This window comes from Sorex araneus, chromosome 9 (assembly GCF_027595985.1).
Source record: "Sorex araneus isolate mSorAra2 chromosome 9, mSorAra2.pri, whole genome shotgun sequence".
Taxonomy (NCBI): Eukaryota; Metazoa; Chordata; class Mammalia; order Eulipotyphla; family Soricidae; genus Sorex; species Sorex araneus.
Window position 1 is genome coordinate 67,246,236 of NC_073310.1, and position 19,748 is coordinate 67,265,983.

A 19,748-nucleotide genomic window follows, 5' to 3' on the forward strand; every position below is an offset into this window, starting at 1 on the left:
TTGTCCTGCTTTGCTGCTCCAGCTGATAATAATCACTTGCAGCACTTACACACACCTACATGCCTATCATGCATTTGGGTTGTGCTCATCTCCATCTCCCACCTGCCGGTCTGTGCTGGGCAGACTCACTGCTGAAACCAAAACAGCAAAGATCTTGGACTGGAGCAAGCCGACTGCTCGGAACATGAGTAGAGAGGTTGTGAGTGTTTTAATAAGGAATATAAAAGGATGGTATTTATGAGTCTAAAACAAATACAGGGAATTTAAAATCAGCTTGGTTAAATAATTAACAGCCTTTCATAAATGTTTAAGTGTAGGCACACATGCATTTTCAGTGAAAATTAGTAGAGGCTCAACTAATGGTAGTTATTGCTATACTTTATTTAAGTAAATTTAGGGAAGTTTAGCATTATGATAGTGAATATGAACACCAGCATAGTAATGGGATAGTAAAAGAAACTGTGATAACATTACTGAGCACTTACCTATTTTTATTCCTGGAAACAATGACATTTCATAGATTTCAATATGCTGTTGAGAGGATACCTGCTTTGGCCTGTTGTTTTTAAGCACAAAGAATAGTAGTTTGTCATTTCCACATACTTCTTGGGAATTTAATTTGGAGTTTTATTTTGAGACAGGATTTCTGAATATTTAAATCAACTTCATTTGCAAAACTGTGACTGATTTATCCTGTTTGTAATACATATGGCATCATGTTTATAGAACTAAAATATATGTCCTGGATTTAAAGACTAAGGTAGAGTTTGAACCAACCAGCAATTACCAACAACAGTATACCAGCAATTACAACAAACCACAATAATAAAATACTAATCACAAATTAAAGAAGTTGATATTTTAAAATATGTGTACAATAATATTCATATATACTTTGCCTTATCACCCTGTATGCATAATATTTCCTACTTTTGGTGGTTAAAAATGACTCAAAATTTTTTAAAAAAATGACTTGAGGGAAGAGAAAGTAAAGTGAAATTTATCAGCTACACAGGTGGGGGGGGCTGTATACTGTGATTCTTAGTGGTGGAATATGTGCACTGGTGAAGGGATGGGTGTTCGAGCATTGTGTAACTGAGACTTAAGTCTGAAAGCTTTGTAACTTTCCACATGGTGATTCAATAAAAAATAAATAAAGAAAGAAATAAAAATAAGCTAATAATAAAATTTTAAAAAAATTATCACAAGTTAAAAAAAAATGACTTGAGGGGCTGGAGCGATAGCACAGTGGGTAGGGCATTTGTCTTGCATGTGACCAACATGGGTTTGATTCCCAGCATCCCATATGGTCCCCTGAGCACCGCCAGGAGTGATTCCTGAGTGCATGTGCCAGGAGTAACCCCTGTGCATCACCAGGTGTGACCCAAAAAGCAAAAAAAAAAAAAAAATTGAGGCTGGACCACCCTTAGCAGTGCTCAGAGACTGTCCCTGGTTCCGTGCTCAGGAGTGAAGCCCTCCGTGCTCTGGGAACCGCATGTGGTGCTGGGAATTTACACCAGGGCCACAACCACAGCTGCAGTCAAGGCAAGTTTCTTAACTCCTAAAAGTAAAAAATGTATTTCTTTTATTGCAGTGGTCAAATGTGATCAAGTTAAATCTGATCCTTCATGTATCCATAATCATGAGAACATCAAGTGATAAATCTGCTCCTTTGTGATTTCCTTCTCTACATGATTTAAATAAAATAATTATAAATTTCTTTTTTCCAGGAAATTTAAACAAGGCAATAAATTTTAAAAATCAATATAAGTCAAGCTGCAGCATATACTCTTGGGAGAGTTGGGCAGAATATAAATCAAGCAAATTTAAGTCAGATAAATTAAATATTATTTAAAGGGTTATACACATATGTCAGTTATACTCCCTGCTAAGGAAATTTCTTTAAGTGCAGTGCACATTTTTATAGCCAATAAAAACCCATGTTACCAATTAAAGAAGTGAATCCTCCATCAGTACAAATTTCTAAAATCCCACATCTACGTTTTCCTCAATAATTATTTCATTTTCTTACTACTATTGCTGAAACATTGTCTAGTGTGTGGCAAGTTCTACCATCTGCCTTTATAAATTCTCCAGAATATCCTACAAATATTAATAAATTATTTATTTCCTGAAGTTGCATGTTTCAATCAGCAGCCCATGAATAGTCAGGAATAAACTGCGCAGGGTCTGCCCCATACACAGGGTCATGGGAAGAGACCCTGAGTGCTTGGGATAGATTCTTCCAGCCAACCTGGCTTCACTTAGTGACATGCTGTGGCCTCCTTCCAGGTGATTATAAATGGACATAATCTATTAATTTAATTTGCATTCAAATAGAGTTTAGATCAAATCAAACTTAAGTCTATTAAAAAACTTTTCCACAAGCATTTACTCTTCAATTTGGAGAACCCCAGCCTACATAAATTCTTTGGTTTCATACCCTTTTCTGACCAAGTCTAGATGGTGCACGTTTAATCCAGTGGGTAGCAAAAATTTGCTTTTAGCTCTTGAATTCTTTATGCAAAACAAAAATTCTCCATTTTCTAATTCTGATATGAAACAAGGGTTTTATTTAAACCTCACTTGACTACAATTGTAACAATATTTTTTTGGATTATTTCAGCCATGCTGGGTCATCTGAGGGCTGTCATCTTTCCATTCGGTTATTTCCTCAAACTATTAAAACTTTTTCAATGAGGGAATCCTTGATCGTCATCACGGTTAACTTTCAAGAGCAAAAATATATAACTAACAGCAATGGAGATACCAAAGTACAAAAATCAAATTGAGGAATAGCAATATGCACCTTCCAGCAAGAGTTAGATGGAGAGTTTGGCCCAGTATCCAATGGCTTCGGTAAAACAACGGTGTTTAGCATGTTCTGAGAAGCCGAGACTGCAGCAGGAGTTAATCTGTGTCTCTGTGTTTGCGCATGTGTAGAACATAACTCCCAAGCCAGCTATAAAGAAATCATGACCTTCACTTTCTATAGTTAGTTAAGTCAAGATATGCCTAGGCATTCACTTAGTCTCTGCTCCAGCAACTACAGTAATCCCAAGGATGTGCCTTCACACTGTAATCATATAGATATACCAAAATTATAAGAACATTTAAAGTTGTAGTTTTAGTAATAACCAAATAAAAACAACCCAAGATACATCATTAATAGAATATATAAATGTTAGAAAGGGCTTGGGGCAGAGTATTACACAGCACCAAAAGATGACCGGACAAGATAAGGCAATCACACAAGAGTAAGCAAAAGAACTCAGATGTAAAAATCGGTATGAAGCAACTCACTTATATAAAGTTTACATTCTAATGTACAGTTCTTTTAAAGAAAATAATCAGTTTGGTTTGTGGCAATAAATGACAATTTCTTCATGTACCTTTTAGCCATTCGTATCTCTTCCTTGGAAAAGTTTCTGTTCATTTCTTTGGCCCATTTTCTGGTGGGGCTGGATGTTTTCTTCTTGTAGAGTTCAACCAGTGCTTTATATACCCTTGATATCAACCCTTTATCAGATGGATATTGGGTGAATACCCTTTCCCATTCTGTAGATTGCCTTTGTATTCTGGTCACTGTGTCTTTTGTGGTGCAGAAGCTTTTTAGTTTAATATAGTCCCATTTGTTTATCTCTGTTTCTACTTGATTGCTTGGTTCTGTGTCATCTTTGAAGATACCTTTAGCTTCAATATAGTGAAGGGTTTTGCTGACCTTGTCTTCGATGTACCTTATGGACTGTGGTCTGATGTTGAGGTCTTTAATCCATTTTGACCTGATTTTTATGCATGGTGTCAGGTCGAGGTCTAAGCCCATTCTTTTGTATGTGGTTGTCCAGTTATGCCAGCACCATTTGTTAAAGAGGCTTTCCTTGCTCCACTTCACATTTCTTGCCCCCTTATCAAAGATTAGATGATCATACATTTGGGGTTGTGTGTAGGGATATTCCACTCTGTTCCATTGGTCTACGGCTCTGCCTTTGTTCCAGTACCATGCTGTTTTAGTTGTTACCGCTTTGTAGTAAAGTTTAAGGTTGGGGAGGGTATGCCTCTCATCATCTTTTTCCCAAGAATTGTTTTAGCTATCCGTGGGCATTTATTGTTCCATATGAATTTCAGGATTGCTTGATCCATTACTTTGAAGAATGTCATGGGTAGCCTTATAGGGATCACGTTAAATCTGTATAATGCTTTGTGGAGTATTGCTATTTTGACAATGTTGATTTTTCCTATCCATGAGCAGGGAATATGTTTCCGTTTCCTCATGTCCTCTTTTATTTCATGGAGTAGCATTGAAAAAATGCTCTGCATCACTAATCATCAAGGAGATGTAGAACAAAACAACCATGAGATACCACCTCACACCACAGAGAATGGCACACATCCAAAAGAACAAAAGCAACTGCTGTTGAAGAGAATGTGGGGAGAAAGGGACCCTTCTACACTGCTGGTGGGAATGCCGAGTGGTCCAGCCCCTTTGGAAAACAATATGGATGCTTCTCAAGAAATTAGAAATTGAGCTTCCATTTGACCAAGCAATACCACTCCTGGGAATATATCCTGGATAAACAAAAAAGTATAGTCAAAATGACATCTGCACTTATATGTTCATCGAGGCACTGTTTACAATAGCCAGAATCTGGAAAAAACCTGAGTGCCCGAGAACAGATGACTGGTTAAAGAAATTTTGGTACATCTATACAATGGAATACTATGCAGCTGTTAGAAAAGATGAAGTCATGAACTTTGCATATATGTGGATCAACATGGAAAGTATCATGTTAAGTGAAATGAGCCAGAAAGAGAGAGACAGATATAGAAAGATTGCACTCATCTGTGGAATATAAAATAACAGAGTAGGAGACTAATACTCAAGAATAGTAGTATATAATACCAGGAGGTTGGCTCCATAGCTTGGAAGCTGGCCTCACACGCTGGGGGAAAGTCATTCCAGATAGAGAAGGGAACACCAAGTAAAATGTGATTGGAGATCCCATGAGGGAAGGGAGATGCATACTGAAAGTAGACTAGAGACTGAACATGATGGCCACTCAATACCCCTATTGCAAATCACAACACCCAAAAGGAGAGAGAGAGAACAAATTGGAATGCCCTGACCCAGAGGTGGGGTGGGGTGGTGGGGATGAGGTTGGGGGTGGGAGGGATACTGGGTTCATTGGTGGTGGAGATGGACACTGGTGGAGGGATGGGCTCTCGAACATTGCATGAGGGAAAAACAAGCACGAAAATGTGTGAATCTGTAACTGTACCCTCACTGTGAGTCATTAATTAAGAAATAAATAAATTTTAAAAAAAATAAAAAATAAATGACAATTTCTTTGGAAGAGAATAATGACAATGGTTGGGTGAATGTTTCTGAAATATTCAGTACATTCCTGCCTCAATAGGATGCATGTCCCATAAGCTTATTCATTTCATAAAAATCCACACATCTTGGGGCTGGAGCAATAGCACAGCGGGGAGGGCGTTTGCCTTGCACGCGGCCGACCCGGGTTTGATTCCCAGCATCCCATATGGTCCCCTGAGCACCGCCAGGGGTGATTCCTGAGTGCAGAGCCAGGAGTAACCCCTGTGCATCGCTGGGTGTGACCCAAAAAGCAAAAAAAAAAATCCACACATCTGGGCCCTTATGATGTATCCACTTTATGTAAATACGTCACACTTTGACATGTCTAAAACACAGTACCTAAAAAGACAAATTCAAAGGAAGCAAAACCCTGTTTAAAAATGACATTTCTATAACCAGTAGTTAGTTCATCTGCAAAACAGGAATTCAATTTCAATGAATTATTTGAAAATAGAAGCAAAATATCTATCTTTTGTGTCACTTTGAAATTGCCTGAGAGATTGATTTCATCTGCATTTTGACACACAGTGCATTCAATAAAGCAGGGCTGTGACTGAATTGTGCCCATTCCTAGGAAACTCTGGAAATATGGGTCTGGACCAGAATTGTGGCACAAGTCATCACTGGAAGGTGGGCCAGCATCCTTTGGGAGAGATGGCACCAACCGCCTTTCACATGCTGTGACTGCTCTTCTCTCCTGGCTCAGAGGAAAACAAAAAGCAATAAATGCCTCTGGAATTCCACCCTCTGACCCCTTTCTGAAAACCAGCGGAGTGAGGAAGGCAGAGCATCACAGGGGGATTCCCAGTTTGTGATTTATTTTATTTACTTTTTTTTTTACGATCTCCTGGTACTTTTTCAGAGATGTTACAATCGTGGAGTTTACCGAGAACTCTTCAAGTCCATTAGTAGCTGGCAGAATCGGCCTGCCCTGGGCCAGGGCCATGAAATAACACGTCAGCCTCCACCCCCTTTACCAGGTAGGTTTTTGATCCCCTGGGAAGGTTTAGAAGCTGCAAAATCAGTGATGATTTGGCTTCTGATGGCATCTGCACGCCGATAGAGGCTGATTCTTTTATCTCACACCCACTCTCTACTATCCACTCACAGGAGGATTTTAATTGGGAGGTGATCAAGAAAGCAGAAGCCAGTTGCAAGGAATAATTGTGCCTTTTGATGTGATCTGTTTTACATAAAAATGAATGGAGATACACATTTGTGCCAAAGCATTTTCCTTTAGCATTCTGCTTTCAGAAGGCTGGTCCTCCACAGCCGCTAGCTAAGGAAAATGGAAAATTCCTCCTCAGTCATCACCACCGTCGCTTTGGTGGGGTCTAAGTTTACCAGGGTATATGTATTCACCACTACAATTCTTTTTCTATTCCCTCACCAGGGAAATGGTGGAAAATTAAAAAAGCTTAACATATTAAATGGGCAAATACATCCAATACTTAAGGTGCTGTGCTTTTTAATACGGGACTTTATCACCTCTGCTTGGTATAAATAGAGGAAGATGTATATTGGTAGCATATTAAGTATATCGAGCAGCCTTAATCTTACCGAGCAACCTTAATCTTCTAACATGCACGCTTCTGCTCTCTATGCTTTGCTCCTGGGTCTTTCTCATAAGATGTTAAAGTTGAGATATAGCATATAGACATAGAGAATTTTTTTTATTTTGAAAATTATGGAGCAATTATAGGTTCTCTGGCTAATCTAATGATTTAAACAAATGTAGAGCAATTGAGGATAAAAAAGTCCTCTCAAGCTTTAATCACCATTTTCTATTATCAGAGTAGCTACTATTGAGGATGGTATAAAAGAATAAAGTGTCTGTTTACTCCGTAGATGTTTCCTCATATTTCAGATCTGTGTTCTAGTTCCTAAAGATTAACATTAACATTTTTAAACAAAATGAAAAAAGTCAAAATACATACATGGAAATTCTATTCAATGAAACTAATTCACCATTGGTTTTTTTCTTCATTTGGGAAAGATACTTGCCTCATTTTGACAGCTACCCATTTCAGATTTCCAGACCCAAGAAACACCTAATTGTAAATGATTTCTGTCTTCAACTGAGTTTGGGATAGTGAATTTTGTAGCATTTTCCTAGGTACTATTGGACATTATAGCATAAGAGGGTGTGAGAAAGTCTGTTGTAAAGAAATCTGCCACACTCTACTGAACTGGCCTTCTGATAGGTTATATTATCAACTTACTGTTTAGGAGACAGTGTGTGAGCATAAAGCAAAGGCTTCTGCAAAACACATTTAGGAAATCCTGGTGCAAAATATGAGTTAAAAACATGAATCACATTGTAACAGAGATTGTTAATCCTATGTTCTTGCTCTTCCAGCCAGTCATCTTATACTCTCTTACCAAGAGAAATGGTCTTCACTGTTTTGATAATGAAGAGACTTTTTCCCTATTAGGGGGTGGCTAGTTACAGAATTACTTTGAAAGACTCCCTACTTCTGGTGGTCTAAGATAATTTTCCCAGTATTAGTCAAATTCCAAACATCCTACCAAGCACATGAGTGATACCATCTTCCTCCCTGAGTCTCCAGCATGCCCCTTTTCTAGCTCAGTCTCCCTCCCTGTCCTAGTTCTATTGGAAGGACCCTCTCACATCCTTGTGTGTTCTCTGAACATACTGACAGTGCCATGGCCTCCTTCTCCGATGGTGTCCCTAGAGCCATCCTGTCTGTGCCCCTTCCGCCCCCACTCCCTGCCAGGAAGCTCGCTCCCCAGGCTGTCTATCTGGGTTCTTGGGGTGGGCATGGCCAGAGGGAGACTCTTAAGTGGATGTGAGAGCAGAAAAGAATGATCGCCAGAATATTTCTGTTCACTCCCTGTCCCACTTAGGTCCTGACTGTGGCAGTGCTCACGGAGCCATTTGTCCTCCACCTTCCCATTTTTCAGGAGCCCTGGTGAAAGTTTCCTCTCCTTCCCTCTGAAATAATGCTAACTGGTAACAGTAAAGCTCTCCCATGCGTCATGTCCTCTCACACTCTTCTCTATGTCCTTGTCATACCATGTGACTCTCCTCAAACTCTCACTGGTCCAGTGATCTGCATGGGCTTCTGTCCCTGCCTCAGAACTTCAAATACACACATATTCTTCAGCAGCACTCAGTTTCAAACCAACCCCAGAATCTGCTGAATCAAATAAGACTGAATCTATTTTCATGCTGTTGCTCAATTATGCCAACTGTCAAAAACTTCGAGAGCCAAACAGCCAGGATAAAACCTTTTTCAGTGTATTATTATGTACACAAGCTGAAAACCCACTGACATTTTCCTCTTGACCTTGCTCATCTTGATTTTCAGTGGATACGAGAGATGTATTCTAACGGAGAGTTTTGTGAAGGCTCCTGGAGCTAGTTAAGTCATCAGTATCACTGTTGTTATCTCTAAATTGTTGAGGATCTTTTATCTCTAATTGCTGCAGATCAACATAGAAACCAATCAATACCTAAAACAGCAAAGAGGCTAGAGCTACAAGCCAAGACCTAAAACAAGTTCCTCGAAGATTCTTCTTCTATGTATTGTGTAGTGAGATTCATCAAGCTTATCAGAGAAATTAGTCTAGCAGGTTTTAGCAAAATTGTTCTAACATAGAGAGCTATCTTAGAAATGATTTGGTCTAGTGATTCTCCACACTAATTTCAATATCTCTTTTATAATAAATGCTTTACGATTTTTTCTTTATTCTGCTAAAAGCCCCACATAGTCAAACCCAAATAGCTTTTCATAATCTAGTTCTAGCGCTAAGTGAAATAAATAAAAATAACTGCAATGGAATTTACTTTAGGGTTTAAATGCCACTGTCAAGGAAGACAGGTAGTCCCTTTCCTCATACTGAGATGCAGAATATTACACCCAGACTAAAGCAGGTGCATTGGAATGACAACTCAGAGTCATAAGCATCGTTGCCTTTGGTAATGTGACTTTCTCACCTGGAAAACAGAAGACTGCATTATTAATACAGCTGACTTTGTTTTGAGCTCCTCTGACTTGGCGATTCATTAGTCCTCAATGTGTTTTGTGCTCAAGAACAACAGTCTGAAATGGACACTTGGAAACCTACTCCCTCATAGAGGCATGCTGTTCTATGAGTCTTTTGCTACCTGACAAATACCCATCAACCCAGATTCGAACAACAGCCCTGGCTTTGGGAATGAGGATTTAGCATAGTCTTTCTGCAGAAAGCAATGGTGCAACTGGACAGATTTATCACAAAACAGACGGACAAAATCACCGCTGTTTTCGCTTTCAAGAAATTGCCAACAAGCGTATTGTGCGTTGTGAAGTGGAAATCTATAGAAGCTGAAGGAAGCTAGTAGGAATCTCTAATAACGCCAGGCCCAGCTTCTCCGGGCGTTCTAGCACAATCGGGTGGCCGTAAAAAACAGCCTCTCTGTGCTGATTTGACTTGATTCGGGGAAGAAAGTGGACAAATCCGCTGCCTGTGGCCACTCTGTCAGTCATTATACTGGTGGCAAATGACTGTGAGAGGGGGCTCTCAACATGTCTGAGGGGAGGGGAATGTCTCTGTGACGCACAACCAGGGATTTCACAGTGAAATCTGTGTAGTAAGACCTGCTGGTCTCCTGCGAGTGCTGGGCGGCCCAGGAGCCTGCGGGCCTGCCCAAGGCTGCACACACACGGGGCAGGGACCATGAGGATCCCAGACTCCATTCAGAGCACAGTGAAGGGAGTAAACATGAACAGAGGAGGAGGGGAATCATTGAGAAAAATGAATAAACCAAAATTGGATTTAATTTCCTTTCTATTCATGCTTTTGGAAAGATGGGCAAAATTTACAAAGTCCCCACAAGACAGACCAAGAAGAATGGGGAGAAAACACCAGAATAGAATTCAGGACTGGAGAGAATGGATTGTGATTGCCGTTAAAGGGCTGTAAAGCTATGCACGCCGAGAACTGCTTTATCTCAATGAATGCACCCAGTTAATTAAACGGACAAATTCCTAGGAAAATAAATGTTGGAAAAGGAAGCTCAAGAAGAAATAGCTCATCCGAATACACCTATAGGAACTAAGATACTTGAATTGATAAATACTGTACATCAGTGACAAGCCCAGGCCTGGAAGGCTTCAGTGGTGACTTCTGCTGATCTGAAGAACAATGTCAGTTCTTAGGACACGCTTTCAGAGAGAATAGAGTATGTCGGAACACTTGCCCACTCATTTTATATGGCAAGTGTTATCCTGATACCAAAGACAGATAAGAACAATACAAAAAACAAAACTACAGAACAATTATCCCTCAGAGGCTAGATGTAAAAGGTCATCAACCAGCTATTAGCCAACTGAGTAGACATAAAGCAAGATATACAACGCATTGTTCTCTCCCCAAGGTGGGATTTGTTGCAGGAATGCAAGGTTGATTTAGCATGCAAACATTCAATGAATATAGCAGATGACATGAGTAGAACAGAAATTTTAAAAAATCATCGCTAGTTTCCTGGGAAACTGAAAAAACAATTTGGGAATATAAAGAAACATGTTTGATCTCCTAAGCAGAATCTGTAAAAATATTCTACTTAAAACATCTTTGATAATTGTATTACATAAGATCAGGGTTTTCTAAAGAATAAAACCACACCCCACACACACCATCACGTACACAGAGTTATTTAAATAAGTAGCTCTCATAGAAGGGTGTACAACTCTGGGGAGTTAGTCAGCAGGAATGACAGGATAGATTTCTAAACTGTATCTTCGAGGAGGAAGTCCTAAGTTTTTAAGATTAGAGATGGATGTTTCCAATATTAAAGCTGGATGAGATCCAGTCATATTATTGAGCATTTTCTTGGTTGAACTCAACTGATTGTAGAGGTTAATGACATGGATAGATTTTATCCATGAAAAAGGTGTGTATTTAAACATATGACCAGAATCCATAAACCATTATTCAGTAAAATTTTAAGTGTACTAAAAAGAAGATAATTTCTCAGAATTCCATGGGTGGGTTATTGCTGCGCTGGTTGTCAGTTGTCCAGTTGGGCTGTGACCATCTGAAGGACAGGTTTGGCAGAAGGAGCGAAGAGAAAAACGTAAGGTCCTGCTGGCTGCACTCTTGCTGGCCTGAACAAAGAGTTTCCCAGAAGCTGTGAATCTGAGTACTTACAGGTGGTCTCACTGTGTGGCTTCAACTGCCCCATGCTTTTCTGCGTGGGGCCCATTTCTGCAGATGCCAAGAAAATGTCATCAGACATGGTCCAGCCAGCCTCTGCCTATGTTGCCATCAGTGTAGACAGAGACTCCCCCAGGTATGGCAGATTCAGGGGGAAAGCAGTGAAGCCCACCCCCTCTGGGCTTTCATCTGTAATATGCCACTTTGCAAGTTGCTCTTGAATGAATGATTATCCTTATTGAGCAAATAGTTATATACCAATTGGGAAAAAAGGAGGACATTTATAGCTAAGCAGAGCAACTCACTTGAAATTCCTGTTCAGGGTATCTTAAGCCACTTCAGGGGACCCTCTGATCCATGGTCAGGTAGTCAACCATGGCTAATATCTATTTATTTATTCATTTCTTTTCTTCATTCAGCAGCACACTCTTGAGTGTTTAAATGTTCTTTTGCTTCCTTAGCCATGATGAACTGTCAGGAGAGGTACGAAGGTGAATTGATGATAAGGGAAAAAAATGAAAGTCAAAGGGAAAAACATCTAGATTGTCTTCTCAGCTTGGTGCCGGAAACTGTCATTGAACATGTGAGCTTTTCTAGAAGAAAGCCCCAGCTTTGTGCCAGGTGTATGTTTCATATTAGAAAGTTTCCCGTTAGGAATTGGACGTGTGAGAGCTATGACAGAGGAATGTCGCTAGACATAAAAACACTGAACCTCAAAATTATAGGGCTGCCCCCGATTCACTTTTCCCGTTTGATCATAAAACATTTCCTTGAGAAAAGGTGGAATTAAAGCAATATTGATGTGCTATGGACAGTTATTTTCAACATTTACTTCAATGGCTGTGTGAAGACTGAGATCCTAGATGAAACTCAAGCACAAGTGATATCTCTCTATCACTTTATGATCACTCAGGATCCTAGAAGAATGAGGTGAAGAAATCATTTGTGAAGGGATTCGTGGTGCACCCATATCAATAGACTCATAGCAACAAAATTGGAATGCAAGAGGACTGAGTTGCTTTTTGTGTGCTTTCTATGTACTAGGTACTTGCTTACTTAATACTATATCATGCTCCTAAAATTTTGCAATAATTCCACAAGGAATATACTCTTGTCTTATGTAAATAACATTTTACAGATGAACTGATATCAATGGATCCAACTGTCAAGTGCTAATTACCCAAAGAGAGGAGAATTGGCTTCTGAATTCACCATATTAAATTTTAGGATTTAACTCTTAGCTGGAAATTTCTGCTGCTTCTCTTAGACCAACTGAGAATTCCCAAAGCGCTCAGCAACTTTTTCTTTTGTTTTTTTTTTTTTTTGCTTTTTGGGTCATACCCAGCAACACACATGGGTTATTCCTGGCTCTGCACTCAGGAATTACCCCTGGCGGTGCTCAGGAGACCATATGGGATGCTGGGAATCGAACCCGGGTCGGCCGCGTGCAAGGCAAACGCCCTACCCGCTGTGCTATTGCTCCAGCCCCTCAGCAACTTTTTCTTATCCTATCCATCTTTGTCCTTATTTTTCCGTCATCCTTGAAATACTTCTTAAGAGGGGGTAATGAGAAAAATGAGTAGAACTAAGGAATAAATCAGTGATGTACAGGAAACTTTATTGAGTTATATAACTAGGGATAGCTCTCTTGTAAATTCAAGATCTCTATGTTCTTAGTAATAAATATTGCTGTGACTCAGGTGATTATCCTCTTCTCTGATTATTTTTATACCAATATCTCTTCTATAAAGTTTTCTATAAAAACATTCAACTTTGGTACCTTCAACTGTGTAATTGAAAAAACAGCATTTAACTCATAAAACAAAAACGCCAATATAACCTGCACACATATGCCTTTAACCAAGATAGTTATCAAAGACATTACCTCCTTTCACCAGATGCACAATATAACATTTATTAAATCACAATAAATTTAATTTTAGTATGAAACTTCCACTGTGGGAAACAACATGCTTCATTTGTGGAAGAGTGGTTGGCAGGACTGCACCTACGAGTCATGTGTGTTTGCTCAAGACACATAAACTCAGAGTAAGGAAGCGTAGAAGGAATTTTCCCCTAAAATAGTTGTCATCAAACAGCTCCCTCTTTCAATCTTGTCTTTATATTTGGACCCTAGCACAGTCCATACCATTCTCTGTGTCTCCCCAGAGATCATCACCCTAGTAAACTCAACTAAATGTTACTCATTCCCAATCTATGTATAGTTGAATACTTACTTGATTTATGAAACTTTATGGCTACATTCCTATTTGAAGAGAATACATGACCCTGTTCTGCTATTTCTACTCAGACTTGCCACTAACATAGAAATAAATTGCTGTATAAAAATGTGACAATAGGTAAAAGGCATCAGGAGATGGGTATGTAACTGAAGAGAGAAACAAATTCTCCTGTCAGTTGTATCATTAGTAGCTTACCTTGGGTTTTTCACATAACTTGGATAAGTCTTGTGATTTTAGGGGTCCTCAGATTTCTAATGGTAATAATATTAAAGAAGTACTTGCTGATCTCCTAATTTTACATACAATGAACATCATGTCAAAATGATTCAGAAATAGTAAGACATTATACAAAAATCACAAGTTGCACTATATTAGTAATCTAAGAGAAATGGAGTTGTCAAACTTATTTCCTCTTCCAGCTTCCTGCACACAGGACTGCAAGAATAAGTTTGGAAAATTTGTCTCTTTTCCTCTCCCTCTAAACTACCTCCTGTTTTCTATAAGTATTTTTCAACTCCTCAGTGACCTCTAGCCTCCTATTACTTCACCTTCTGATTGCACAGCTATTGTACTTGACAACACACTGAAGGAAGTAACTGATACTGAACTAAAATTTCTGTGTAACCTTTCGAGTACAAATTGAGTAATCTGAAGCAAGAGTATTCAAAGAGTGAACCATTATTTTAAAGTTAATGTAATGTAAAGTATTATTATATTACTCTATAATGTTTATCTTCACATATCTATGTTATATAAAACTCTTTTATACTTTTAAAATTAAGTGTGACTTAATAGATGTCATACTCTTCATATCAACTAAAAATTCAGGAATTTTTACTACTTAAAAGAAGAATTTCTCCAATTTTATCTATGTTGAGATGTAAGCTCTAGTTTGATAACATAATAAAACATGATATCCAATTCTCTGATTATGCCAACTTTAAAATCCATTTCCCTTATAATTGAGACCAACATACATTACTCCTTTTGTACCTTAACAAGCAATTCACTAAACTACTAAATATCAAAATTTAAGTCAACTTATATGGTCAACTGCACTAAATATTTCAAATTATTCTGAAATGTGATAATGCCCTAACTTTGAAACCTCTTCAGAAAGCAGTGAGTGTGTCTATTCCCCATGCTACCAAAAATTAGGTGCTTTCACACCTTACTTTTCTCCAGAAACAGTGGGATACAGAAACATACATGTTATTCTTAATAAACCTGTTATTTAATTAATATTTTACCTAAATAGCAGGCAAAAGATTTCATGTTTAAGATCTGTATTCTTTTGTTCAAAAAATGTATTTTAATTTTTTCTCATCTCATTGAGATTAGTTTTTAGGTATTAATTTTCAACAGTCTACAGTATTTTTCTTATAGAAAGTGAACAATATGCAATCGTGCTACTGAATTAATAAATACTTTTGTCTAAGCCTTTAAATTTCTGTCTGTGGTGTCGTCGCACTTGTGGCCCTGAGGTGTCCATCACATCATGGCAGCTAGACTCTACATGGCAGCCCCCCCAATCTTTTGTTTTTTCTTTTTGGGTCATACTCGGCGATGCTCAGGGCTTACTCCTGGCTCTGCACTGAGAAATTACTCCTGGCAGTGCTCAGGGGACCCTATGGGATGCTGGGAACCCAATCCACTGTACTATTGATCCTGTCCCCTGGCGCCCCCAATCTTGCCCTTGCCCATTCTCCGATGTTGCTCCATTCATCCAGGAATGGAGCCCCTCCTTTCCCTTGGCTAGAATCAGGGCCAGCCTCGTAACTGGTCATGAGCCCACCATGAATAAAACACCCAGCCCCAGCCTGAGGCATTTGCACGTAAATTTTGGTAACATGGGAAATAGACACACTCTTTCTGATGGGGGTTCAAGTTGGGGCATTATCACATTTCAGAATAATTTACAATATTTTGTTCAGTTGATATTGTAAAAGGCAAAAGATTTATATGATCTGAGGAGAAACCAGAGTATCTTGCCCGCATGCCTGGCTATCTTTCCCGGGGCCCCTCGGAGGGGATGGACTCCAGCTTCCCTCCCCACCCCGAGCAGAGCTCCCGGCGGCTGAAGACCACCGGAACCTAGCTACAGCCATGCTCGAGGCCCCTCTCCACATGTTCCGACGGGTCTCACGCATGAAAGAACTGGCAGAGGAACCCAGGTGTATGTAATCCCATCAACGGCCAACATCCAGAGACTTAAAAGCGAGCTCCCAGAAGCTCCCGATATCTTGTAGCCTACTTCTCCCTCTGAGAGAAACTGGCAGCTTCTGAGAGTTTCCTGCCCACATGGCACAGCCTTGCAAGCTTCCCATGGTGTATTCATATGCTAAATCCAGTAACAACCTGGATCCCTTTCCCCTGACCCTGAAAGAGCCTCCAGTGTGACATTGTTGAGAGGGCTGAGCTGAGAGAGACTTCTAAGATCTCAGGGAAAGGACAAATGGAGAGGTTACTGAGCCGCTCAAGAAATCGACGATTAACGGGGATTTTGTGATTCGTGATTCATGATATTGTAAGTTGACTTAAATCTTGATATTTAGCAGGAATTTGGTCTTTTGGCTTCTCTGGGCTTATTCTTAAAGGATAGTTTAGCTGGGTATAAAAATCTAAGCCCAACTTTTTTTTTTTCCCCAGTGCAATTCCATTGTCCTTTGGATTAACTGTCCCTGTAAGACATAAGCTATACTTCTGACTGTCACTCCTTTCAGGTAATACTTTTCTACACCCATTCCCAGATACAGTTTTACTATGCTAGGCTAGATAAGAATTTCTTTTATATATTTGACAACATTTAAGTATCACATATACATTTATTTATGTAACTGTTACATATTTTCATAGGTTTATGCACATGTATAGTCAGAAAATTTTGAGTTTTTTTCTTCTTTTTTAAGAATGTTTTATTTATTTATTTATTTATTTTTCTTTATGCTTTTTAATTGAGGCACTGTGAGAACAGTTACAGGGCTTTCAGGATCAATTCTCAATCATACAATGATCAAACACCCATCCCTTCACAAGTGCACATGATCCACCACCAAGAACCCCAGAGACCCTCCCTCCCTCTCCCCCTCTGCCTGTGTGGCAGGCTGGAGTGATAGCACAGCGAGTAGGGCATTTGCCTTGCACATGGCCGACCCGGGTTCGATTCCCAGTATCCCATATGGTCCCCTGAGCACCGCCAGGGGTAATTCCTGAGTGCAGATCCAGGAGTGATCCCTGTGCACCGCTGGGTGTGACCCAAAAATCCAAAAAAATAAAAATAAAAATAAATAAAGAGTGGATTAATTACGTAAGGGAAACCCCTAAGCCACTGGTTTTTGTTAAAAAGGTGGTCCTCCTCAGAAATCTTTCTGTTCTCTCAGAACTCCAACTCATCACGTTGCAGAACAGAATTCTTCTCCTTACTGTTCACATCTTATAAACTCTTATTATCTTTAAAATCCTTTTGCCTCTCCAGGTTACATTTATCCTCTTGCATATATTCAGATTCGTTAATTCAATCTCTGGCTCTGTTATATGGATGTGAATCCCATCCATTGAGGTTTACTAAAATTTCAATTGCTATAATTTTATTTCTACAATAGTATTTAGTTATTTCCCCAATATGCTGTCACTGTATAGTTTCTTTTTACATGCAAGTATTTTCAGTATTTCATAGTTTTTAGGCTTAGTAAGCATGATTTTACAACTTATGTTTTATATATGTTCGTTCAATAGTTCTATGAGTATACTTACCTTTTCTGTTGTTTCATTAACAGGACTTTTTTTTTATTTCATTGTGTATTTGCTATTGTTTTTCTTGAATGGCTCTGTCATCATTTTTGCCTTTATCATTTTAAAATAATTATTTATGAAATTTCTATGAGATATACAATTTTTAAAATGTGTTCATCTGTAGATAACTTGCAGTAAGAGCTTTGCAAGTCACAAAACAAGTTAAATTTAATTCATGTTTGGGACTCTTTAGGCCACTTGGAATTTATAAATTTGGGTCAAAAGTCACGCAAAACTTTGGAAGAATAATTTTCTTATAGCAATATTAAGTAAAAATGAAACGTTTCTGTGATCTGTAAAGTTGAAAGTGGAGGGTATATTTTTTTAGCTTTCATCAGCGCTTAAATTTATAGCTTAGGAGGCTCTAGCTTAATTAGACAAAAATATTCTTATAGTTCCAGACTTTGAGCTATATATGTTCACCCAAAAGCATATATGAAATAAAGTCCATATTTTCCAAGATTATCAAATTATAGAAGAGGTAAGACAACCTGAGATTTATGTTTGTTTCTCTAAATTATCCTAGAGTTTGACTTGGTAATTTCTCATGACATAAATTTTGATATTTTAAAAATATGTTTATCTAGCACTTTTAATTTTTCCTATGGTGAAAAGATTAGTCCAACTAACCACCTCAGTCATATTTGAGAAAAAATAAATTTATTGACTATTTTTAATTTTTCATTTTTTATATTTGTAATTTAATTTGATACTTTAAAAAAGATTTTAAATTTTGTTTTATTATAGTTTTGTATTAAGCCTTTGATTCCTTAATAAGCTAAATAATTTCATACTTATATGTTACAATTTTAAGACATAAAATATTCACAAATATGATATCTAAAATTATTATTTCTATTGACATTCATGAAATACTTGCATGGGTACTTAATAAGAACTATTTTCCTTGAAGTTTTCAAAAAAAGTAATTTGAGGTATTGTTTTATGTGTAGTTTATTGGGGAGTCTTTATGTTTACTCTTTGCAGACCCTTTGGGATACTTCGAATTTGGCAAATTTCATGGAAGATTTGTCTGTTCTTATCAAGGATTGGTTAACTCATAGGACCCTCCTTCAAAGGGTAGGTTTCTTTTGTTTATCCATGAGATTTTCACATATTTCAGGTCCTAACTTATGGGAGAGTTATTTAATTTAAACTCTCACCTTGCCTGTGATAAAAGATTTCTCTCCTGTCCATTACACAATGTGGTTAATTAAAACTCAGTCAAGGCCGGCCAGAAAATGGTGCATTTTTCAAGACAAAGTCAACTCCAACACTGCCTTACTTTTCTTTAATTGGATCTTCTCTACTTAGCTCTAACTTCTTCCTTTTCTTCTGCATCCACTCTACAAAAAATAAAATTATTACATGTATTTTTTTCTTTTAGTTTTTTGTGTTTGCTGTTGCAAAGCGTTTCTTTACACATCAATGAGACATATTCTCGAAGAGGAACTCATCATATCCTTTTATCCTATTGAATCACCATCTTTCATTCTGGCTAATCCTTCTCCATCCTTGTTTTTATATACCATTCATCACGCTTTCATAGATTCTAAGCTCAAGAAGTGTGTGGCAAAATAGATCATTGCTGAACGGTAAAAGGTTTCATTCTTTATCCAAATAAATAAAGTTGATAAAAAATTGAATACAAAAATATCCTTGACTTTTTTTTAGTTAATTCTATATTATCTCACAAAACTTGAGAATAAATTGCTTTTTTCAATGATGATCTTCTATTATTTTTGTGTGTTAACATGAAAGTGCATGACCTCATCCCTTGAGCACTGCCTAGGTTTATTTCTGAGCAGAGAGCCAGAAATAGCCTCTGATCATCGCTGGGTTGCCCAACCTACCACATGACCTTAATATTTGACACAATAAGTATTAATATGTCTTGAGTTTCTATAACTTGTGTGTTATAATGTTACAATGTTTCTATAACTTGTGTGTTATACTGTTACTAATTTTCTCATCAGCATAGTTGTTAGGTCATATTATGGGTTTAATCAACCACCACTTCCAAAATTTAAATAGAGTTTATGGGGGCTGAGAGGTAAATAGTTGAAAAGTCAGTGTGACCTACAAATTTAATACTATTAAAAACAGGCCAGAAACAAGATTTGCTGTCCAAAATAGCTTTCAAACATTAATAAACATGTAAACTATGCTGTAAAATT